General features: G+C 43.1%; 1 long non-coding RNA gene across 3 annotated transcripts in view; it reads right to left on the reverse strand.

The window, feature by feature from the left end:
• Window positions 1-25,175, reverse strand: part of LOC103348037 (uncharacterized) — a 142,532-nt gene that overhangs the window by 33,416 nt on the left and 83,941 nt on the right. For 2 of the 3 annotated variants that reach the window (XR_011389115.1, XR_011389117.1), the window contains exons 3-5: window positions 24,431-24,649; window positions 23,723-24,069; window positions 23,182-23,315 (exon numbers count right to left, since the gene is read on the reverse strand). This is a non-coding gene — a long non-coding RNA (uncharacterized lncRNA). Of the gene's footprint in view, window positions 1-7,663; window positions 8,364-23,181; window positions 23,316-23,722; window positions 24,070-24,430; window positions 24,650-25,175 lie in introns of those variants that run through there. The other variant, XR_011389116.1, reaches the window with a different exon arrangement.

The raw sequence follows: 25,175 nt of genomic DNA on the forward strand, positions 1-25,175 counted from the left end.
AAGTATAGATTAATACATAAATTAATGTGTATATTAATCCCAAATTTTTATGTGGAAATTTATAAATACATCTATAATCTTCTAGACTGCAAAAGCATAAAGGAACAAAAGAGCCCATATTTTAGAAAAAGAACAACACTGGGGCTGGATTTGTGGTGAGCAGGTAAAGCCACTGCTTATGATGCTGAAATCCCATACAGCCACCAGTTCAAGTCCTGGTTGCTCCACTTCCAATCCAGCTCCCTACTAATGGCCAGGGAAGAGCAGTAGAAGATGGCTCAAGTGCTTAGGCCCCTGCCATCCACATGAGAGACCTGCTCCTGGCTCCTGGCTTTGGCCTGGCCCAACCCTGTTAGTTGTTGCCATTTGGAGAGAGAACCAGCAGATAGAAGCTCACTCTCTCTCTCTCTCTCTCTCTTTCAAATTAATAAATAAATCTTTAAAAAAAACAACATTGATGTTCATACAATATTATAAAGCTATAATAATTAAGAGCATGTGGTATTAATGCAAGAATAGATAAATATACCAATGAGAGTACCAAAACAAACTAAGATATATATAGATATATATAGATATAGATGCTTGACTTATGACAAAGGTGACAATTTACAACAGTAGGGGAAATGTCTTTTTATTAAATGATGCTAGCTCAATTAACTATTCACATGGGAGAAAAAAGAACAGTAACCAATATCTTATAACTAACATAGAAATCCATTCCAAAAAATTATTGATATGAATATGAAAGAGAAGGCATAGACAATATTGTCATAGTATTTTGGTAGGAAAGTTTCTTAAATAAGATACAGAAGGCGTGGGCATGAAAGGAAAGATAAATAAACTGTATTGCAATAAACAGTAAGTTAAGTCTCCACTTATTAAAAGTCATTATAAAGAAGCTGAAAAAAATTGCAAAGGAAAGTTATTTGGAAAACATATATCTAACAAAAGTCTAGTATCTAGATCATAATTTTTTAAACATCTAAAAATCAATTAAAAAGGCAATCCAGGAGGTGGGCATTTAGTCTATTGGTTGAGATGCTGGTTAAGACAGCTGTGCCTGGGTTCAAGGCCCAGCTCCAGCTCTTGATTCTAGCTTCCTGCTAATGCAGACTGGGAGGCAGTGGTGATGGCTCAAGAAATTGGGTTCCTACCACAAGTTACAAGCTCCTGGCTTTGGCCTAGTCCACTTCCTGTCATTGCAGGTATTGGGGAGACTGAACCAACAGGTAAGAGCTCTTTCTCTCTTTCCCTTGCTCCCTCTCTCATTTCTTTCCTCTCAAATAAATAAATTTTTAAGATTGAGGCTATGCTAAAGATTTTGAGAGGGCAATTCAAAAGGGAAATATTCATATGGCCAGCATACCAGTGAAAAGATACTCAACTTCATTAATAATGAGAAAATGCAAATTGAAACAAAAATGGAACATTATTATAAATTTACTATAAGGCAATTTTTTAAAAATCTGACATTAATGAATGTTTTCAAGAATATGCCTCATTGGGAGCTCATAGGAGTGCAAATCTCCAACGACAGCTGATATTTATTATTTACAGTCTTCATGTTCTCTAATGTAGTTATGAACACTAAATTCACTAATACTAAACCATTGCTCCTTGGTGGAAAACAACAGAGTTATGTTCTTGCAAGCCTCTGGTTAGACTTTTCGTCAACCAAATAATATATAACCTTATTTATGTGTGTGTCTGTTTAAAGACGCCTTATTTAATGTATACTGTTGATTCGTTAACCTTGAACTGATGGTCACCAGCACTGAAATGAAGCTTTTATTTTTTTTTTAAGATCTATTTATTTATTTGAAAGTCAAAGTTACACAGAGAGAGAGGAGAGGCAGAGGTCTTCCATCCGCTAGTTCACTCCCCAAATGTCCACAATGGCGAGAGCTGGGCTGATCCAAAACCAGGACCAGGAGCTTCTTCCGGGCCTCCCACGTGAGTGCAGGGATCCAAGGTCTTGGGCCATCTTCTACTGCTTTCCCAGGGCATAGCAGAGAGGTGGATCAGAAGAGGAGCAGCCAGGACTAGAACTGGTGTCCATATGGGATGCAGGCACTTCAGGCCAGGGCGTTAACCTGCTGCACCACAGGACCAGCCCCTGAAATGAAGCTTTTCTAATACCCCTTATTTTCTTCTAAGGCACATCACAGCCTCTTGCACTTGAAAACACCAAACAGCACTTCAGCACAGCACTTGAGGACCATTTTTTTATTATTATTTTAAATTTATATTTTAAGGAATACAAATTTCATAAGTACAACTTCAGGAATATAGTTATTCTTCCCACCACACCCGCTCTCCCACCCCTCCTCCTGTTCCCTCTCCTCTTGCCAATCCCATTCTCCATTAAGATTCATTCTCAATTAACTTTGTACACAGAAGACCAACTCTATATCAGTAAAGATTTCAACAATTTGCATACACACACAAACACACACACACACAACTGTTTGAGAACTAGTTTTACAGTTAACTCTTCATAATACAACTCCTTGAGGACAAAGGCCCTGCATGGGGAGTTAGTGCACAGTGACTCCTGTTGTTAATTTAACAATTAATACTCCTATGTATGACCTCAGTGGCCACCTGAGGCTCTTGACATGAGCTGCCTAGGCTATGGAAGCCTTTTGAGTCCACAAACTGTCAGTATTTGGACAAGGCCATAAGCAAAGTGGAAGTTCTCTTCTCCCTTTAGAGAAAAGTAGATCCTTCTTTGATGGTGAGGGCCATTTTTAAAATGTGAAGCCACAAAACACCAGAATGCAGAAACATGGAACTGACAGACATGTCAAGGACTTCCTGGAAGACGTTGAAACAAGAAGGAAAACAGTGTCTTGACTGATCTCAACTGGAAATGAGCACGTTAGGGGACTCCAGTTGTTTGCCACTCTGTACTCAACAATTGGCAGATGAACCCAAAAGCAGTGAATATTAATTGGGGGGGCTACAAATAAATTCTATCAAGTGGGAGAATTTGCAAATACAGAATCCACAAGCAATGAAGATAAACTATTCTTTGTACAAGTGGAATTTTTGATAATTATTACGTAAGCTTTTTGAGGAGCACACTCTATGGCCCAGCAATTCCCTCCTAGGTGTAAATACCATGGAAGTCCTTGCCCATGTTCAGCTAAAGGCATGCACGTCTTTATTCACCTGTCATTCACAATGGCCCCAATGAATTAAGCCTGTGAACACAGAGTGGATTACAATTATGGCTCTGCAAAAACTGATGAAGCGGGGTGTGGGGGGAAGAGAGGGAGGGGGATTGAGGGGATGCAGGGGAGTGAGGGAAATGTGGTTGTCTTCTTGGGACTGTACCTATGGAATGCAAAAAATTTGTTCACTTTATATTAATAAAAAAATAGCCCCAAACCAAAAACAGCCTAAATATCCATACTGAGAAGAATACATAAATACATTGTAGAACATTCACTTGGAATACTACACAGCAACAAAAATTTGAAAACTGCAACTACATGCAGCAATATAAATGACTTTTACTATTATCATGTTAAATAAAAGACAATATATATAATGTGGCATTGAATGAAAGAATACTCATTGTACAATCCCATTTTATAAAACTGCATAAAATTTTCACAGTTTATTTTACATTTAGGTGATAATACTATAAAAAAAAAAGCAAAGGAATCATCACAATAATTATCTAAAATGTGGGGCCAGCGCTGTGGCGTGCAGGTGAAGCCGCCACCTGCGGTGCCAGCGTCCCATATGGTCGCCGATTCATGTCCTGGCTGCTCCGCTTCCGGTCCGGCTCTCTGCTATGGCCTGGGAGACCAGTGAAGATGGCCCAAGTCCTTGGGCCCCTGCGCCCACGTGGGAAGACCCAGAGGAAGCTCTTGGCTCCTGGCTCCTGGCTTTGGATCAGCACAGCTTCGGCCCTTGCAGCCAGCTGGGGAGTGAACCAGTGATGGAAGACCTCCCTCTCTCTCTCTCTCCTCTCTCTCTCTCTCTCTCTGCCTCTCCTTCTCTCCTGGCTCCTGGCTTCAGATCAGCCCAGCTCTCACCATTGCGGCCATTTGGGAAGTGACCCAGCAGATGGAAGACCCCTCTCTCTCCCTGCCTCTCCTTCTCTCTCCGTGTAACTCTGACTTTCAAATAATAAAATAAATCTTTTTTTTAAAAAAAAGACAAAATTACTTGTATATATCTGTTTTAAAAAATTATGTAAAATGTTCAGTAGTTTACTACATTTTGCATATTGTCCACTTCAAAACAAAAAAAAAAAAGTATTTATAAAAGTAGTTACAGGCCACACTGCGGCTCACTAGGCTAATCCTCTGCCTTGTGGCGCCAGCACACCGGGTTCTAGTCCCAGTCGGGGCGCCGGATTCTGTCCCGGTTGCCCCTCTTCCAGGCCAGCTCTCTGCGGTAGCCAGGGAGTGCAGTGGAGGATGGCCCAAGTGCTTGGGCCCTGCACCCCATGGGAGACCAGGAGAAGTACCTGGCTCCTGCCATCGGATCAGCGCGGTGTGCCAGCCATAGCGCACTGGCCGCGGCGGCCATTGGAGGGTGAGCCAATGGCAAAAGGAAGACCTTTCTCTCTGTCTCTCTCTCTCTCTCACTGTCCACTCTGCCTGTCAAAAAAAAAAAAAAAAAAAGGCAGTTACAACGCTCCCTAAATATAATTGACACACGGAAGCAGAGAGGCTGGGACATGAGGTCTTCATACAGGGAGACTTAAAAAGCTTCCCCCAATGTTTTCTAAAAGATTACCACTGGCCCTTCTTTTCCGCCTTTTGCCATTTCAGTCAATGCTGCTCTGCACGTCCAGGGTGTGTGGCCTTTGGGCCACCCGCCCCATGCTCTATGGCCTAGATGCTCTTCCACGTGGCTAGCTCCTGGTACTCGGTATGAATCCAGATTTCCCTCTCTCTTTAAGATAGGGCCCTCACTCTCCTGTGCGTTTCTCTCACTAAATAAAACGCTTACAACTTAAAAAAAAATAAAAGATTACCACCTTAGTAAAAGCATACATCAATTCAGGGGCCTTTTTAATATTTTATTTGAGTTCAATAAGAAGAAAAAAATGTAATGAAGAGAGTGTATTTCTAATCATTCCTGAAAACAGAAGTGATCAAATGAGATCATATTGATTACTTAGTCTTTTGTCTTAAACTAGCATATGGGTATCAGAGCAGTCATTAAACCAGCCAAAACCACGTATCTCATTTGCAAAAGTTAATGCTTGAAACTGCACCTGGTATGTTTACCTGGACCTCTGTCTAGAATTTTCTGTTGCTGAAAGCGCTAAGCACCCTAGAAAATGAATGTGAACAGCTGAGCTGTGTGAGTAACAATGCCAAAGCTCCACAGGGTAAAACACAGTAACCCTCACAGTACCCAGCTTCCTGTGGGGTGAGTGGTGGGCTTAGGACTTCTCTCGTGCTCATGCTGTTCAGTGGAGAGGACTTTATCTGTCGATCCAGTCTGTCTTTGCTCCTCCCCAGATGAGTTGCCCCGACCAATCATCTCTCTACTTTTCCCATCTGTAATACCAGCGGATGGAAGACCTCTCTCTCTCTGCCTCTCCTCTCTCTGTGTAATTCCGACTTGCAAATAAATAAATAAATCTTCAAAAAATTTTAACAAATCTATGTGGTTACTACCGTTATGATTCTCTCTTCAAATATGAGGACATCAAAGCACAGAGAGAGAAAATTATCTGCCCAGGATCACATTGGAAGTAAGTGTTAAGTCCTGGACTTGAACCCTGTCATCCAGATTCCATCCCATGCCATGTGTGTTTTCTTTTCTTTTTAAAGATTTATTTTTATTTATTTGAAAGACAGAGTTACAAAGAGAGGTAGAAACAGAGAGAGAGGTCTTCCATCTGCTGGTTCACTCCCCAGATGGCCACAATAGCCAGAGCTGCGCCAATCCGAAGTCAGGAGCCAGGAGCTTCTTCCAGGTCTCCCATGTGGGTGCAGGGGCCCAAGGGCCTGGGCCATCTTCTACTGCTATCCCAGCCCATAGCAGAGAGCTGGATTGGAAGAGGAGCAGCTGGGACTTGAACCTGTGCCCATATGGGATGCCGACGCTTCAGGCCAGGGCTTTAACCTGCTGCGCCACAGTGCTGGCCCCGCCATGTGTGTTTTCAAAATATCTTTACACACAATGCCACATTCTTCCTTCCAGTCCTGTGTTATAGTGAACACTATGTGGATTACCATCTCAGCCTCCACGAACCCCCTTTCCCTGAAAACCACCTCCTCACCACCTGCAGATACCTGCCTACTATGTGATTCCACCCCTCTGATCATAGCTGAATAGGCCATGAGTGGACACTTAACCCAAACCAGGCCAATCAGAATCTGTCTAAGCAATGTAAGCGGAGAGTCATGGCACAGAATTATGGGAAGTGATTTACATCAATGGCCAGCTTGTTGAGTGATGGTTGCGCTGAGTGCCAGCTGAGTCACCAAGGTTCCCGGAGCTGCCTTACAACCCTTTCCTGCATGCTGGCTATTCAGGTTTTCCCAGAATTCCTCAAGTTTTCTTCTCATTAATCCAGCTTCCACAGAGTCCTAACTAACACATCTCGATTTATTCACTCAACAAACACTTTTTAGCATCTTCTGTATGCAAGACACACAATTGAAAACTGTAGTAGAGACAGCCATTACAAGTAACGACAGAAACAAATGCATGGTTACCAGGTGGGAAAAGCGCAGTAACAGAAGAGTGTGGGCGCTATGAAACGTTCTTAGAGGAGAATTACTCTCGCCATAAAGGAGATCGTCTGTGTAAAGCACTTAGCACAGGGCTTGGCTCCGAATAGGTTCTCTGTGTATTTTCTTTGCTCAACTTCTCTCTAAATAATAGTTCTGGCACAATGCCTTCCCAACTGAGGCCAATACCACAACACACTACTCTAATTGGCTGCTAATTTACTCCCTGCCTTTAGTTTCTGCTGCCAGATTATTATTCCCAAAATATCAGTTTCATTATGCTGCCTGTTTGTATCTCATGCCAAGGAATTTGGACCCTTTCCTGTAAAGTAGCAGTGAGGTCTCAGATGGGAGAAATGTAGGTAAGCAGGATTGTTGGTCACCTGTGCCCTTTTGCAATGGAAAATAAAGGTGCTACTACCCCAGGGAGGGAGGGGAAAGGGCGATGGATGTCAGGCACGTCGGTATAGCAATCACTATTTCTTTCAAATTCACTAAGGCAGCCGGTCGCCCAAGCTGCCCAGATGAGTTTGAGGGGCTGAGGGAGCTGAGGAGGAAAGGAGAGAAGAGGACTCGTTAGCCCCAGCAGATCAGGAAAGAGTGTTTTAACTGATCAGAAAAAAAAATCTTCTACAGGGAGGCCCAAGACAATGAGAACATTCATCCACCTTGTAAATCTTGCTCTCCAATGGACACGTAGGTGTTGGACACATTCTCTTTGGAGAACTCCACCAAGTACATCACTTTGCCATCTCTTCTCTCCTACTTCTCTCTCACTTCCTAATCTGGAGAATTTTATGGCATTTAATGTGACTAAACAAGATCAATTGCACATTGTTACGCACAAGAACATAGCTGGTTTACAATGAAAATGATTGTGAACCAATATAGGAAATAAGGTTCATCCCAGGAAAGGATAATTAAGACATAAGAGCTTTTTGTTTTGTTTTGTTTTGTTTTTTTGTTTGTTTGTTTGTTTTTTCCCCGGTCGTACTTGGCATTTATTTACTTTTGAAACAGGTCTGCCCGCCGCGCCCAAGACATAAGAGCTTTTTATGAATCATACCATCCTGGTGGAAAAATCATAACTGATCATAAAACTAAATCCAAGCCTGCTGCAAAAATAGAGAATTTGATGGAAAACACTAGACCCCAGCAGTGGCAACTCTGAAATTTTTTGAGGACTTAGAAATACTGCTTATAAACTAGCACTCAAACATAAACTTCATAGACAGCTTTTATCTTCGTCTGATTTCCAAATTCAAGTTCAAGGCGATCCTTATAGAGACTTGAGCAGATGTGGCAGAATTAGAGCAACATTTTCGGCCTCCATAGTGGCCTGTCAAGCCAGTCTGTTCAGTACGTGTGGGGCACCTTTCACCCCGAGCCCAAGACTCCTGGCTTCCCCCTGGATCAGCTTCCTGAGTCCGGCCAGGCACAGAGGGTGCTTGTCCTTGGGATCACTGAGTTTGTACTCCAACTGCACGATCCGCCACTCTCCACCACTGCCTGACGTTCCAGCAGCCCTTCCAGGAGGCCAGATGAAAAGAAACTGATTTAGAGATCCTCCAAGACTCTTTCTGGTTGAAGACAATTTCAAAAGCTATTGTGAAAAAAAAAAAAATCCATCTTTGAAGTCCTGGGAGCCTGACAGAATAAAATTGAAATACTTTAGAAGGGATGAAAGCTACACCTCAAAATAAATCCATATGTTTAAGACTGAGAGCAGGAACCCTTCTCCTAGCAAACACTTGCTGAGCCAGAAACCTGACTTGGAACTAAGAATTCAAAGATTAATTCCACACCATACAGTTGGTGGATCCCTTATCCAAGATAGTTGGGATCAGAAGTGTTTCAGGCCTCTCACTCGCCAAGCTCCAGCCAAAGGAGAAGACCGGTACGTAAGGCTCATACAGAGCAGACTGCCAGCAAATCGACTGGTGGTAAAGCACCAGGGAAGCAACTGGCTACAAAAGCCGCTCTCAGGAGTGCGCCCTCTACTGGAGGGGTGAAGAAACCTCATCATTACAGGCCTGAGACTGAGGCACTTTGTGAAATTAGATGTTAGCAGAAGTCATCAGAGGTTATCAGAGATTCTGATTCACAAAATCCCCTTCCAGCATCTGGTTGGAGAAATTGCTCAAGATGTCAAGACAGATCTATACTTTCAGAGTTTAGCTACTAGTGCTTTGAAGGAGGCAAGTGAGGCCTTTCTGGTTGGCCTTTTGTTGTTTTGCTTTTTTTAAACACAAAGTATTTTTCTTTTTAAAAAAAGATTAGCAGGCCCCGCTGCTCACTAGGCTAATCCTCCGCCTAGCGGCGCCGGCACACCGGGTTCTAGTCCCGGTCGGGGCGCCGGATTCTGTCCCGGTTGCCCCTCTTCCAGGCCAGCTCTCTGCTGTGGCCCGGGAGTGCAGTGGAGGATGGCCCAGGTGCTTGGGCCCTGCACCCCATGGGAGACCAGGAAAAGCACCTGGCTCCTGGCTCCTGCCATCGGATCAGCGCGGTGCGCCGGCCGCAGTGCGCTGGCCGCGGCGGCCATTGGAGGGTGAACCAACGGCAAAAGGAAGACCTTTCTCTCTGTCTCTCTCTCTCACTGTCCATTCTGCCTGTCAAAAAAAAAATAATAAATAAAAAAAATAAAATAAAAAAATTTATTTATTTATTTATATGAAAGTCAGAGTTACACACAGAGAGAAGGGGAGGCAGAGAGAAAGAGAAAGATCTCTCCACTTGGCCACAATGGCCAGAGCTGCGCCGATCCGAAGCCAGGAGCTTCTTCTGGGTCTCCCACATGGGTGCAGGGGCCCCAGGACTTGGGCCATCTTCTACTGCTTTCCAAGCCCATAGCAGAGAGTTAGATCAGAAGTGGAGCAGCTGGGACTCGAACCGGCACCCATATGGGATGCTGGCACTGCAGGTGGCAGCTTTACCTGCTACATCACAGCACCGGCCCCCGGTTGGCCTTTTGAAGACACCAACCTGTGTGTTATCCATGCCAAACGTGTAAAAATTATGCCAAAAGACATCCAGCTAGCATGCTGCATATGCGGAAAACATGCCTAAGAATCCACTATGATGGGAAACATTTCAATCCTCAAAATATCTTTTTTTCTCTTCTTCCTGGTATTGGTAGTTCTGAATGTTCAATAATTTTTTTCCATGCGGTCAAAAGGTATCTAAGTATATGATTGCGAGTGGAAAAATAGGGAACAGAAATCAGGTATTGGCAGTTTTTACATTTTCATTTGCATGTGGATTTTTAATATACATGTGGGATGTAAAGCATTAATGCAAGTCAAAATGTTTCAGTAAACAAATTTCAGCAGTTCAACTTTACAACAATTATAAATAAGCCTGTTAAATTTTTCTGGACAGTGCCAGCATTTGTTTTTTTTTTTAAACAAGTAAATTTCTTATTGATGGCAACTAAATGGTGTTTGTAGCATTTTTATCTTACAGTAGGTTCCATCTGTTCACTATACTGTTCTGAGTTGTCCTACATGCAAGTACATGTTTTTAATGTCTGTCTTCTGTGCTGTTCCTGTATGTTTGCTATTTACATTAAACTATAAAAAAGTATTTCAGGTTTTTGGAATATTTTCTTTACAGGTTGAGCAACCCTAATCCAAAAATCTAAAATCTGAAATGCCCCCAAATCCAAAACTGTTTGAACATCTGTGTTGGTGCTCAATAAGTTTCCAATTTGGGAGCATTTCAGATTTTTTATTCTCATATTAGGGATATTTGACCTGCATTTACCCTTAAGGAACCCCTAATCTAGTACAAAGACAACCCCCTCAAATATCTTTAGGAACAGTACAGGTCTATTCAATACTGAGAAATATACTTGCTGTTTTGATGCCCAGTTTCCATTCCCAAATTTTCCTCCTCCATTGGATTCAGTGTGGGTGGAATGAATCACTCATTGGTATCTTACCCAAAACTCCAACTTAGTCCAATGGCAAGGAATACCTAACTAGAATTTAAATCCAAGGTGTGTTAGTTTCCCTAACAAGATACTAAGTCTAATGGCTTCAATGACAGACAACTTTGTTTCAAAATCCCAGCAGCTGGAAACCCAACCAAGTTCAAGCTGTCAGTAGAGGAGTTCCTGCTGGGTGTTGTGAGGGGAAGATCTGTTCCAAGTCTCTCTTGCCTTATATATGACCATCTTCTCCCTGGTGTTCCTTCTGCATCATGTCTGAATCCACATTTCCAGTGTGACACAATATGAAGGCCCCTCTTCATAACCTCGTTTTAATTTGATTACATTTTAAAGACATTATCTCCAAAGAAGGTCATATTTGAAATTACTTGCGATTGAAACACCATTATCATTTTTGGAGGGTGATAAATATTCTCTACTTGACCAAACTTTAGTCAATTCTGGGAACTTCTCATAGACCGATCTGTACACTTCTCTGTAAAATCTTATTTTAACGAGAAACCTGCTATGCCCTGCTTTCAATATCCTATCACTCTAGATACAACCTCCTGCTCTTGATATCTGATCACTCATATGATCACTCTGGTAGGTTCCTCAAGAAACCTGTTAGGTCAGTTTAGTCAGAATCCACACTTACACCAGATATTTCCTCTCCCTAATTTTCTACCCACCGACCTCCCTGACCCTGTTTCTGAGCTATAAATTTCCACTTTCCCTGCTGTGTTTAGAGTTGAGCCCAGCCTGTCTCTCTCACTGCAAAATCCCATTGCAATGATCCCTAAACCTATTGCAATGGTCCTGAATGAAGTCTTCTTACCATGCTTTAACATGGTAAGTGCCATTGTCATTTTTTTTTTCTTTAACAGAGGACACAATTAAACCTATAACATAAGGCTAAACCAAACTCTGCCCACTAGTTTTAATTTTCTGGCATAAAGTTTGTTCACAGGGTTATTAGTGAGTAGTGAGAAGGACAAATTTGATTTTGGCTGTCTGGTATAGAAACTATCAAATCTAGACAGCAGGAGGGAGAAAGGAAGAGAAGCCACATGTTAATAATTTGGGGCTCATTACGGACATTTGTGCTTTTCTAGGTAAATGTACTGAGCCATCATAAATATGCCAGCATTTATCTTCAGACTTAGTGTGACAAGGGATTTGGCAAAGGGTGGTTGTGCTTCCCACTGTCAGAAACAATCTTCAAGTCTGTCAGGTCTCAGACACAAAGCTCACATCTGCTGAGAACCCACCTGTGGTAGCCGCTTCCAACCTATCCTATCCCCTACACCTGCTGTCATTTGTCCCCATTGAATGGCACTGCAAATGGGACCAATCATGAGGATCCTGACCGGAAAGTCATCAGCTTTCAAGCAGTCCTCTCACGGACACTGTACCACTGTACTTCTCTAAAGAACAGTGCGCGCACAGAAACTATTCAGTGATGGGTATGGACAGTCAATAAGTTAATGAGTAAAGTCATTCTGCCCTGAAGTTTGATTGGAAACCAGAACTCAAAGAGAAGGCATTCTATATCAACCATTTCTAACAATCACACAGTGCCAGATGTGTGCACATTCACTCCTGCCTGTATTATTTATTTAAATATTTTTGAATGTTCTTACTATGTGCCAAGGACACAACTCTGAGATAGCAATAACTTCTATTCCCATTTTACAAATGGACAAACCACAAGGCATTGAGCAATTAAAATGAAACTAACACAAGGTCTCATAGCGAGTAAGTGGAAAAGCACACACTTGAACCAAGCAGGTTGGTTTCAGAAGCTGTGTTTTAATCTTTGGACTCTGCTGCCTCTATATTGACTTTGAGGTGGGAGAGACATGATGCGAGGTTTCCAAAGATATGTGATAGAATTTGTTCAGGCATAATTACTGGGGCAACCCCTACATGTTCATCCTAAATTCTATATTGCATAGACTCTTCTCAGAGCCACACTCTGAGGGGGATAATATTTCTATTCTCATTTTACATTCTGGTAAGCTGAAAGACACAAGGAGGTTAAATCATTTTTCCCAAAGTCATTTATAATGTGTCCCAAATTACTGCTAGATGTTGGGAGATACAACTATGATAAACAAAAGGTAGTGAGCAAGGTAACCATGGCTCCTGCCTTTACTGAGCTGACACCACATACAGGGACACGAATGAGTATGTACGTAGTCAAATCATACTACTGCAAGGACCAAGGTGGGGTTCTGTGGAATGTGCAAGCACGTGGAAGCAGTACTTAACCCTCCCTTGGGATCTAGAAATGATTTCACTGAGGTCCAATATTTTGACTTAAATCTGAAGATTGTGTTGGATACATACAGAGATAGAGATAGATGGAAATTGTTCCAAGAGAAAAAACAACACTTGTAAAACCAGAAATCAAGATGAATAATGTGTGAGGCCAGGATTGTTACATAGTGGGTATAGCCACAGCCTGCAATGCTAGCATCCCATATGGGCACTGGTTCAAATGCCAACTGCTCCACTTCCGATAGAACTCCTTGACAATGACCTGGGAAAGTAGCAGAAGATGGCTCAAGTGTTTGGGCCCCTGTCACCCATGTGGGAGACCTAGAAGAAGCTCCTGGCTCCTGGCTCCTGGCTTCAGCCTGGCCCAGCCCAGCCCAGTGGTTGGAAGATTTCTTTCTGTCTCACCTCTCCCTGGAATTCTGACTTTCAAATAAATAAATAAATCTTAAAAAAAAAAAAAAAAAAAAAAAAAAAAAAAAGAAGAAGAACATTGTTTATCCCAGGAATTGAAAGACATTGAGGGACTGGCACTGTGGCGCAGTGGGTTAAAGCCCCAGCCTGCAGCGCCAGCATCCCATATGGGTGCCAGTTCAAGTCCTGGCTGCTCCACATCCGATCCAGCTCTCTGCTAATGTGCCTGGAAAAGCAGGGAAAGATGGCCAAGTCTGGGCCCCTGCACTCACATGGGAGACCTGGAAGAAGCTCCTGGCTCCTGGCTTCAGATCAGCTCAGCTCTGGCCATTACGGCCATTTGGGGAGTGAACCAGTGAATGGAAGACCTCTCTTTCTCTCTGGCTCTACCTCTCTCTGTAACTCTTTCAAATAAAAATAAATCTTAAAAAAAAAAAAAAAAAAAAAAAAGAGGCCGGCACCGTGGCTCACTAGGCTAATCTTCCGCCTGCGGCACCAGCACTCCGGGTTCTAGTCCCTGTTGGGGTGTTGGTTCTGTCCCGGTTGCTCCTCTTCCAGTCCAGCTCTCTGCTGTGGCCCAGGAAGGCAGCAGAGGATGGCCCAAGTCCTTGGGTCCCTGCACCCACATGGGAGACCAGGAGGAAGCACCTGGCTTCTGGCTTCAGATCGGCGCAGCGCGCCAGACATAGCGGCCATTTGGGGGGTGAACCAACAGAAGGAAGACCTTTCTCTCTGCCTCTCTCTCTCTGTCTCTCTCTCTCACTTTGCCTAGAAAGAAAGAAAGAAAGAAAGAAAGAAAGAAAGAAAGAAAGAAAGAAAGAAAGAAAGAAAGAAAGAAAGAAAGAAAGAAAGAAAACATAGGTAAGGTTTGTGGTATGGAATGCAAGGAAAAGGAATGACAAGTGTGAGTTGGGGGAAAAACATTATTCCCTAAGAGCAAGGAGACCCACTGAGTGTTAGGAGGTAGTTTAACACAAACAGGTCCATCTTTCAGAAAGACAAGCTTGTAAAATATGGATTGATGTGAGGAACAATGGAGGAAGCGAGATGCTTTCCCAATCCTGGGAGTCATTGTGGTAAACCCAGCTCAGTAACTGGGAGCCAGAATTAAATTTAGTGATTGATCATCTACTGGGGGTGAAAAAGAGTATCATCCCTGGCAATGCTTTAAGTCTCTGCTTTGAAGCATTAGATAAATGATGGTGCCATTTTCTAAGTGAGGGACACCAGGGGACATGTACTACCACCAAAGAGTAAAAGTGCAAAAGAATCTGAATTAGAGAAAAATAGTGACACAAGACAGAGTTTTTAGAGTTGTCAACAAACATGTGGACATAGATGCCAAGAGAGTGGATGCCTTAGCTAGGGAGTGAATTAAGACAAAAAAGAAGAGGGTCTCGGGGATGCCATCCTTTAGGGGTTAGCCACAAGAGGAGTCTACGGAAGAAACTGAGAGTGATCTCTGAGAGAGATAGTCAGGAGCCCAGGCAAGTGGGTATCATGGAATCCAAGAGAAGCTAAAGGAAAGCTTTTCACACTATTTTGTGCTCTGGACACACCAATTAAGGCAATGACTGAGAAGCATGCATCTGAATAAGCCATATGGAAAAGCAAAACATTTGTTTCTGAGGTTCTTTGGACAGAGAGCTATCTGAAGGGAAGTGAAAATCTCAAAAAGCCATCACTTCTTGTCATTCACTGTTCTGAACCTGCAATGGATGGATGAATCACTCTTGACCTTTGGATAATGCTTGGAGAACAAGGAAATATCTTCAACTTTATTAGGGGGAATGCACATAATGGCATCTAATATTGAACTAATTTCCCATTTTCCGGTTCTTTGTCAGAGATTACTGAAGAAACCACATTATAGTCAGGGACAGAGTTGGATGAAATTGTGAAGGAGAAAATTTGAATTAAAAATCTCTATCTTGGCCGGCGCCACGGCTCACTAGACTAATCCTCCGCCTGCAGCACCAGCACTCCAGGTTCTAGTCCCAGTTGGGGTGCTGGTTCTGTCCCGGTTGCTCCTCTTCCAGTCCAGCTCTCTGCTGTGGCCCAGGAAGGCAGTGGAGGATGGCTCAAGTGCTTGGACCCTGCACCCACATGGGAGACCAGGAGGAAGCACCTGGCTCCTGGCTTCAGATCGGCTCAGCTTGCCAGCTGCAGCAGCCATTTGGGGGGTGAACCAACGGAAGAAGACCTTTCTCTTTGTCTCTCTCTCACACTAACTCTGACTGTCAAAAATAAAAAAAAAAAACTCTATCTTGGGGCCGGCACTGTAGCATAGTGGGTAAACCCACCATCTGCAGTGCCAGCATTTCATTAGGGCGCCAGTTCGAGTCCCAGCTGCTCCACTTCCAATCCAGCTCTCAGCTGCTCCACTTCCAATCCAGCTCTCAGCTATGGCCTGGGAAAGCAGTAGAAGATGGCCCAAGTCCTTGGGCCCCTGTGCCTGTGTGGGAAACCTGAAGAAACTCCTGGCTCCTGGCTGCGGATTGGCACAGTTCCAGCTGTTGCAGCCAATTGGGGAGTGAACCAGTGGATGGAAAACTTTCTCTCTCCCTCTCTCTCTCTCTCTCTCTCTTTCCTCTTTCTCTTCCTCTCCTTCTCTCTCTGTGTAACTCTGACTTTCAAGTACATAAATAAATCTTTTTTTTTTTAATCTTTATCTTGAAGTGAATATTTAGATTGGTGGTTAACATGTCTGTGTCCCACATCAGAGTGCCTTGGGTTCAATTCCCAGCTCTGGCTCCTAACTCCACCTTCCTGCTAACAAAGACTCTGGAAGGCAATGATGACAGTTCAAGTGATTGGGTGCCTGCCACCCATGTGAGAGTCCTGGATTGAGTTTCTGGCTCCTGGATCTTGTCCTGGTTGTTCTTTGTCTGTCTGCTTTCCTATCTCTCAAACACCTTAATTTTTAGTTATAAAAAATTAAGAATTCTTGTCACTCCCAATTCTCTATTGTCTTGCAGTTTCCTATCCCATCTCCCAAGACATGACTAGTCTTAAAGGCAATAATTCCTATAGCCAGTGTGGAATTATAGTCAAGTTAAAATTTTCCCCTGAAGAGGAAAAAACCTCTTCATGTCTCATATCAGACACGTCTTTCCTCTGACCCTCTTCTTCTTCCTTTTTTTTTTTTAAGATTTATTTTATTTATTTGAAAGACAGAGTTACAGAGAAAGTGGAGACAGAGAGAGAGGTCTTCCATCAGCTGGTTCACTCCCCAATAGCTGCAACAGCTGGAGCTGAGCCAATCTGAAGCACAGAGCCCAGAGCTTCTTCCTGGTCGTCCATGTGGGTACAGGGGCCCAAGGACTTGGGCCATCTTCCACCGCTTTCCCAGGCACATTAGCAGGGAGCTGGACCTGAAGTAGAGCAGCCAAGACTTGAACCAGTGCCCATATGGGATGCTGGCACTGCTGCCTGGGGCTTTAACCCGTGGCACCACAGCGCTTGCCCTGACCCTCTTCTTTAGAGCCCCGTGGGTGTGAGATAAACCACTCAAGGGCACTGTAATGTAATGAACAAACTCTTGCATTTAGGATCAGAAAACCTGGGATCAATCCTCAGTTTCACTGCTTACAGATCTATGTAGCATCTGTCCATTTGTACACTAATCTCTCTGTACTTCAGAGTACCTACCTAAAATATAAAGATTAGACTGAAGGAATGTGGGTAATGTGGAGTCATCTGTAGTTTTTCCAACTGTAACTCAGAATTCTACAGACAACTTCAGAAGTTTTCTACAGTAGAGTCATATTTATGGACATTTTTCAGACAATCTTCCGGGAGAACAGTATTTCTGCAATTCTGTATGAGGAGTTACTCATGTCACATCTGGGTGGACTGAGTTTGAGTGTGTTTGAGTCAGAGAGGGGGGATGAGCCTCAAAGGAGGAATTCCTGGGGACTTCTTGTTTCCTCAGTCTCATACAGAAACAGCAAACATCTAGCATTTTGATGTGCTTTACCACGTCTAGAACACTTTCACATATGTGTTTTGAAATAACCCAGAGAAGCCATCTAAAAGTGTGAAATCACAACAGGTGGAAGCCAGAAATAGCTAGAAGTGACTGGCTGAGCACAGAGTGAACGGACACCTGCAGAGCAGGTGGACACCAAGTTCCCAAGCAGCAGGAGGCTTTGCAGGAAAGTTGGCAGGAAGCCCTCTGGGGCCACCTTCAAGACCCTAAGCTTGAAGAATACTTATAGGACCAAGCTTGTTGAAATCTGCTGCACAATCGCACAGGTCTCTGTTAATTTTTATAGTCACATTTGGAATCCTCGAGTTCTTATATGTGCCCAATGCTTGAACTTTCTCCACCAAGTGGCAACAGTTCTTTTTGTGATGTTGTGGGCATTCTGGTTGCAGGGTGACATCTTGCAACTGGCAAGCTCTGAATGTCTAGCTTCAAATCCTGGCTCTACCACTTATCAGTTTCCTAAAGTAACTTCAGACAGTGTCTACCACAAGAAAAGTCTGAAGTTAACGTCAGTGGTTATTACTACTGCCATCATCGTGGTCATCTGGCAGTGACAATAAGAACAAGCTAGTGAGCTAGTAAAGGCAAACAGTCCAGGAGTTTCAGTGGGAGGACTGGTTATGCACTCTGATAGTATCACGCACCTTTTGTAACCTTTGTTTTACTCTTCAGTACTTGTCTTTGATATCACAAATCCGCATTGACAGTCCATCTTACCCTCTCTTGATTACAGATTTGCCTCACCTAGCATTTCTACCCATCAGCTTTTTCCTACCTGATCTATAAAGCCTCTCCCACCTTCTAATTGGAGGGGCAGATCTGAGGCATAATTTCCTGCCTCCTTATTCATGAGTAGTAATAATAAAGCCCTTCTCTGCTCAGTGGGGCAGCTTCACAGAGCGTGCCTGAGAGCAGCCAGCAGGGACCTATCACACCTTCCCTATCGGGTCATACACTGCACAGGGGTAAAGAACGTGTCTACTTCATTCTCTGCTGCATCCCTGGCCCATAGTAGATGATCAATAAATACTTCTTGCCAGAGTGAGCCAATTAGTATGAGAAGAACCAAAAAGAGAAAAGTACAGTACATTTGGAGTCAGCTCACTTGAGGGCTGCAATCAGCCAGCCCCTGTGTGAGTGTCAGTTTGGAATGATGAGTTGTAGTCATCAGAAGAGCTACTGCCCACTTCAAATTTTTGAGTAATATCAATCCTACTCAATGAACAATTTAAATGGATAGCTTTAATGTAATGCATAATTTTGCAAAAATTTTTCCTGGTTCTCCATGGATTTCAATGAAATTCAAAAAATTGTAGCAATAATAAAAGGCAATGAAATACTTTCTCTTCTCTTCTGTAAAAGCACAGTACAGTTCACAATTCTTTTAATTTTTTTTTAACTGCAACCTCCCAAAAGAGACTCATAGCTTGGTCAAACTCAAATATGGTTACAGCTCAAACAATTCCAAAACTCAAAGGAAGGCTAGTTTTTAATCACCTCTGGGATGTTCAATTTCCATCAGGATATGTAGAGCTAAGAAAGAATAAGCCCCAATATAGCTCTAAGATGTTGCACCATCTACCTTTGTAACTCCGTTGCTGATAGAATTATTGTTGCTTTGTCAACTCCTGCTGCAGTTTGACCCTTCTCAGTAGGAACTGGGTGATTAATAAGGCCCTTAATTGCTTTTCCTCCTGCCCTCACAGCTGGTAGGGGAAGTGATGTATGTCACAAAGAAACACTGAACCAAGTTTTAAGGACAGAGAGAAGGAGGGGGCAGCTGTGGAGCTCTGCCAGGTGCCACTGAGCAGTCTCAGTCCCCATTGTGATTGCGGCTACAGCTCAGAAGTGACAGGAAGCCTGCCTAGAGCCCCGACCTTTGGTCCAAGCCTTTCCCATATGCCTTACAGATCTGGGGGTGGGAATTAATGAACCGGTGAACTAGGTTTCCTTCCTTGCATCTTTCGCTGATAATTAGTTGATTCAAGAGCTCAGGGACTCAAAGTGCCTTTTTTGGGTCACAGAAAACCATGGCTTTTCCAGTGCAGTCAATCAACTTCAAGCGTTCAGAAACAGCTAAGACCACTCTGGTGGTGTCCCGATTCAGTGCCTCTGATGGAGTCTAATCAAACAGGAACACACCAGGGACGGGAGAGAGGGATAATGGGCAGTAAACATGAGTTTCATTTAAACTCTGATTTTTTTTCAAAATAAACTTTTTTCAACCCATTTTCATAAACTTTTTAAAAATTTGTTATTTATTTGTGATGCAGAGGGACAGAGAGGATTCCCATCCAGTGGCTCATTCACCAAATGCCTGCAACACCCAGGTTGGGCTAGAGCCAAAGCTGGGAAACCCAACCCAGGTATCCCATGTTGGTAGCAGGAACCCAGTCACTTGAGCCACCACCTGTGGCCTTCCAGGGTCTGCAGTGACAGGCAGCTGAAGTCAGGAGCTGGAGTTGGGAATCAAATCCAAGTACTCCAATGTGGCTCATGGACATCTTAACCGCTAGGCGAAATACCCACTTCTAGAAATTGACTTTTATATCACTTGAGGTAATTCAGTAACTTTCCAAAAGCACAGATTGAATTCATATAATGAGGTTTCCCAGAACAGTGAAATCCTTCCTGATAAGTATTCTTTTGCTTTTTTAAAAAAAGATTTACCTATTTGTTTGAAAGTCAGAGCTACACAGAGAGAAGAGAGGCAGAAGGAGGTCTTCCTTCCGCTGGTTCACTCCCCAGTTGGCCACAACATCTGGAGCTGTGCCAATCTGAAGCCAGAAACCAGGAGCTTCCTCCAGGTCTCCCACACGGGTGCAGGGGCCTAAGGACCTGAGCATCTTCCACTGCTTTCCCGTGCAGAGAGCCGATCAGAAGTGGAGCAGCCTGGACTTGAACTGGCGCCCACATGGAATGCTGGCATCGCAGGCGGCGGCTTTACCCACTATACCACAATGCCAGTCCCCTGTTTTTTTTGCTTTTAATAGTGACCCCTTAGGAGAACTGGCACAGACAGGAAGGGGCAAGAGGCATTTGACAGCAAATAATCCCAAACAGAGATTGCCTTGAACTTAAAGAAGGCAGGATCTAAAACCTGAACACACCCTTGCCAAAGAATGCCTGCAAGACTCAGAAGGACTCAGTGATTGGGAACAGTGTAGATGGTGAAGTAAATGTCATCGGTCTCCTCTGGCTCTTGTGCCTTCTTTAACACAAAGTTTACTTAGGATTTCACAGGGGAACTGAAAAGGAGTTTGCATCATATACCCTAAAGAACTCAACTTAAAAATACTCCATTTAGCAATTTAAAAAATGTGGGGCCAGCGCCATGGCTCACTTGGCTAATCCTCTGCCTGCAGCACCGACATCCCATATGGGCGCCGGGTTCTTGTCCTGGTTGCTGCTCTTCCAGTCCAGCTCTCTGCTGTGGCCCGGGAAGGCAGTGGAGGATGGCCCAGGTGCTTGGGCCACTGCACCTGCGTGGGAGATCAGGAAAAAGCACCTGGCTCCTGGCTTTGGATCGGCACAGCTCCGGCCATTGCGGCCATTTGGAGAGTGAACCAACGGAAGGAAGATCTTTCTCTCGGTCTCTGCCTCTCACTGTCTGTAACTCTACCTCTCAAATAAATAAATAAAAACTTTAAAAAAAAATAAGTATGCACAATGGAATTCTATTCAGCCTTAAAAGAAAAAAATCGTTTATTTGTAACAATATACATGAACCTAGAGGACATTATGTTAAATGAAATAAGCCAGGCACAGAAAGAAAAATATCACCTTATCTCACTTGTGTAATCTAAAAAAGCAGAATTCACTGAACCAAAGAGGAGAATGATAGGGCAGCATTGTAGTGCAGCAAGTTTGATGCCAGCATCCTACATGGGTGCTGGTTGATGTCCTGGTTGTTCCACTTCCCATCCAGCTCCCAACTGGTGCACCTGAGAAAGCAGCAGACGATGGTCCGAGTCCTTGGGTCCCTGCTACTTACGTCCAAGACCTAGATGGAGTTTTAAGCTGCTGGCATCAGCCTGGCCCAGCCCCACTGTTGTAGCCATTTGGGGAATGAACGAGTAGATGGAAGATCTTTCTCTTTTCTCTCTGTCTCTCTCTGTTTGTATATCTCCCTCCCTCCGTAACTCTGCCTTTCAAATTAACAAATCTTAACAAAGAAAGAGAGTAGAATAACTGCTACTGGGATTGGGGAGGAAGATAGAGAAAACGGGGAGATGTTGGTCAAAGGGCATAAAGTTTCCGACACAACAAGGTGATGATAGTCAACAATAACATATACTTCAAAATAACTAAGAGGGGACGGCGCTGTGGCATAATGGGTAAAGCTGTCACCTGCAGTGCCAGCATCTCACATGGACACCGTTCAAGTCCTGGCTGCTCCACTTCTGATCCAGCTCTCTGCTATGGCCTGGGAAAGCAGTAGAGGATGGCCCAAGTCCTTGGGCCCCTCTACCCACATGGGAGACCCAAAAGGAGCTCCTGGCTCCTGGCTTCAGATCGGCTCAGCTCCGGCCGTTGCAGCCATTTGGAGAGTGAACCAACGGAAGGAAGACCTTTCTCTCTGTCTCTCTCTCTCTCACTGTCTGTAAACTCTGTCAAATAAAAAAAATAAAAATAATAAAATATCATATTGTACCCCACAAATGCATAAAGTTATGAATTATTAATGAAAATTAACATCAATAAAAATAATTTTTTAATGTGCCATATGATTTTTCAATGTTCCCAAAGTCCCTTGCCCACCCAAATACCTCTGGGGACATTTCCTTCTGAGGTTGGTGCCTTCTTTCACAATTGTGGAGACAATTCAAGGGAACTCTAGTCTCTACCAAATGTGCATACCCAGGTTCATCTCAGGTTCTGCTGAACAAAGGGTCTCCCAGTTCATAGAACTGCTGCTACTTCCTAGAAGCAAATGCTTGCTACTTCTGTTACTTGCACAAGTTCTTCAGGCTAAAATAAGAGCAGCCCGGTTTCTATGTGCTTGGCTGATCAAGGGACGTGAGAAGCAGAGTGCAGAGATAAAGACATAAAGTCCTTCCCAAAAGGTAGTACCAACAAACTAACGCTTGGACTTATTTCTGGGTTGTCTCAGGAAGCTTTTTTTTTTTTTTTTTTTTTTTGAAAGACAGATTTAGAGAGAGAGAAGAAAAAACAGACAGAGATCTTCTATCTGTTCCCAAATAGCTGCAACAACTGGGGCTAGGCCAGGCCAAGGCCCAAGCCCAGAGCTTTTTCTGGGTCTCCCATGTGGGTACAGGGGCCCAAGCTTATGGGCCATCTTCTGCTCTTAACCAGGTGCATTAGCAGGGAGCTGAGTTGGAAGTGGAGCAGCCAAGACGGAACCAGCACCCATATGGGATGCTGGCACTGAAGGCTGTGGTTTAACCCACTGCACCACAGCGCCAGCTGCACAAGCTGTTTAGTTTCAAGCTTTCTGAAGACCAATCTCCTTAGGAAAATTGAAAAAACAAAGTCTACTATTTCAATGAAATGCCAAAATCTCTAAATATACATAATACATATTGACTTCACAGAATATTTCACTGTACTTGTCTAAAATCTCATTTTACTAATTTAATAGGAAATTTAATGAACCTGTTTCAAGATATTGTATTTGCACAGCAGACTTATAGAATGGCAGATGTCCTAAACAGCACTCTGGCCTCAGAATTAGCCCTTAAGGCACTGGGCTCTGGCTGAAGAGCCCTTGAGACTATTTTAGGCATGCAAAGCCAAGACACGTTGGCAAAAAAAAAAAAAAAAAAACTAAATGAAAGATCTCTGCCAGTGAGATCCCAGTGGAAAGAATGGGCAATCAAAGAAGGAGGTACCTTTCTCTGAAGGGAGGAGAAAACTTCCACTTTGTTCCACTTTGACTATGACCTCGTTTAAATAAGATCGGAGTCGGCGAACTCAAAATGCTTCCATAGCCTTGGCAACTCATGACAAGAGCCTAGGGAGATTACTGACAACATAAACAAGAGTGTCAATTTGCTAATTCAACAACAGGAGTCACTGTACACTTAACTCCTCATGTAGGATCTCTGTCCTTAATGTGTTGTACAATGTGAATTAATGCTATAACTAGTACTCAAACAGTATTTTACACTTTGTGTTTTGGTGTGGGTGCAAACTGTTGAAATCTTTACTTAATTTATACTAAATTAATTTTCTGTATATAAAGAGAATTGAAAATGAATCTTGATGTGAATGGAATGGGAAAGGGAGCGGGAGATGGGAGGGGTGCGGGTGGGAGGGAAGTTATGGGGGGAAAAGCCATTGTAATCCATAAATTGTTCTTTGGAAATTTATATTTATTAAATAAAAGTTAACAAAAAGATATTGTATTTGAATGGGCTACTGCTTCCCTACCTCAAAATCATCTTTGAAAAAAAATGAAGGAAATGGGCCGGCGCCATGGCTCACTTGGCTAATCCTCCACCTGCGGTGCCGGCACTCCCGGGTTCTAGTGCCGGTTGGAGCAAAGGTTCTGTCCTGGTCGCTCCTCTTCCTGTCCAGATCTCTGCTGTGGCCTGGGAAGGCAGTGGAGGATGACCCAGGTCCTTGGGCCCTGCACCCACATGGGAGACCAGAAGGAAGCACCTAGCTCCTGGCTTCGGATCAGTGCAGCACACCGGCCGTGGCGGCCATTTGAGGGGTGAGCCAGTGGAAGAAAGACCTTTCTCTCTGTCTCTCTCTCTCTCACTATCCAACTCTGCCTGTCAAAAAAAAAAAAAAAAAAAAGGAAACTTAGATTTATAAACAGTAACTATTCTCTTCTTGTATATTTAGAATATAAACAATTTTAACAATTAAAATTGAACAGTAATAGGCCATAAAAAGAACAATAAATTCAAATAATTAGTATAAGACAGAGTTGGCTTTCTGACCATAATCCAATAAATTTTTAAATCAATTTCAGAAGTAAAATCTCATGTTTTTAGAAACTAATATATTGCTAAATTACCATTTGGCTAAAATAGAAATAACAAAATACTTACACACCAAACTATACACCAAAATTTTATGGTAGGAGTTAACATTTGGCACAGTAATTAAGATGCCACTTGGGACACCTACAGCTCATATATCTGGATCCGGGTTCTGGCTCCACTTCTGATTCCTACTTCCTGCTGATGCGCCCAATGGGAAGCAGCAACTGATGGCTTAAGGAGCTGAGTCCCTGCCATGCACATGTGAGACCTGGACTGAGTTCAGATTCCTTGCTTCATTCTGATTTAGCTTCAACTGTTGCAGGCATTTGGGGAGTGAACCAGCACATAGAAGATCTCTCCGTGTCTGTGTCAAATAATAAAAAAGGAGGAAAAAAAAGATAATTAAAAAAATGTTAAAACAATAAGAAGATTAACAAACCTTGAATTAGTATTATGAGATAAATAAAATAGATTTTTGGCAATACTAACCAAGAAGAGAGAAAATGGAAATAAAATACAGAAAGAAATGGAATACATAAAGACCTAGTAGAGGTTTTTGTTAAAGGAAGATTACAAGCAGCTGCATATTAACAAAGTTGAAAACCTAAATGCAGGGGCCGGCGCGGTGGCTCACTTGGCTAATCCTCCACCTGCAGCACCAACATCTCATATGTGGCCATTTGGAGAGTGAACCAAGGAAGACCTTTCTCTCTGTCTCTCTCTCTCACTGTCTAACTCTACCTGTCAAATAAATTTTTTTTAAAAAATCCCAAAAAAAAGAAAACCTAAATATAATGTGAAAATACCTAGAGAAACATAAATTATCAAATTTGGTGCAAGAATGAATGATGAGCTTGAACATACAAATAAGTATAAAAGAAATCGAATCC

This window comes from Oryctolagus cuniculus, chromosome 6, assembly GCF_964237555.1.
Source record: "Oryctolagus cuniculus chromosome 6, mOryCun1.1, whole genome shotgun sequence".
NCBI classification, from domain to species: Eukaryota; Metazoa; Chordata; class Mammalia; order Lagomorpha; family Leporidae; genus Oryctolagus; species Oryctolagus cuniculus.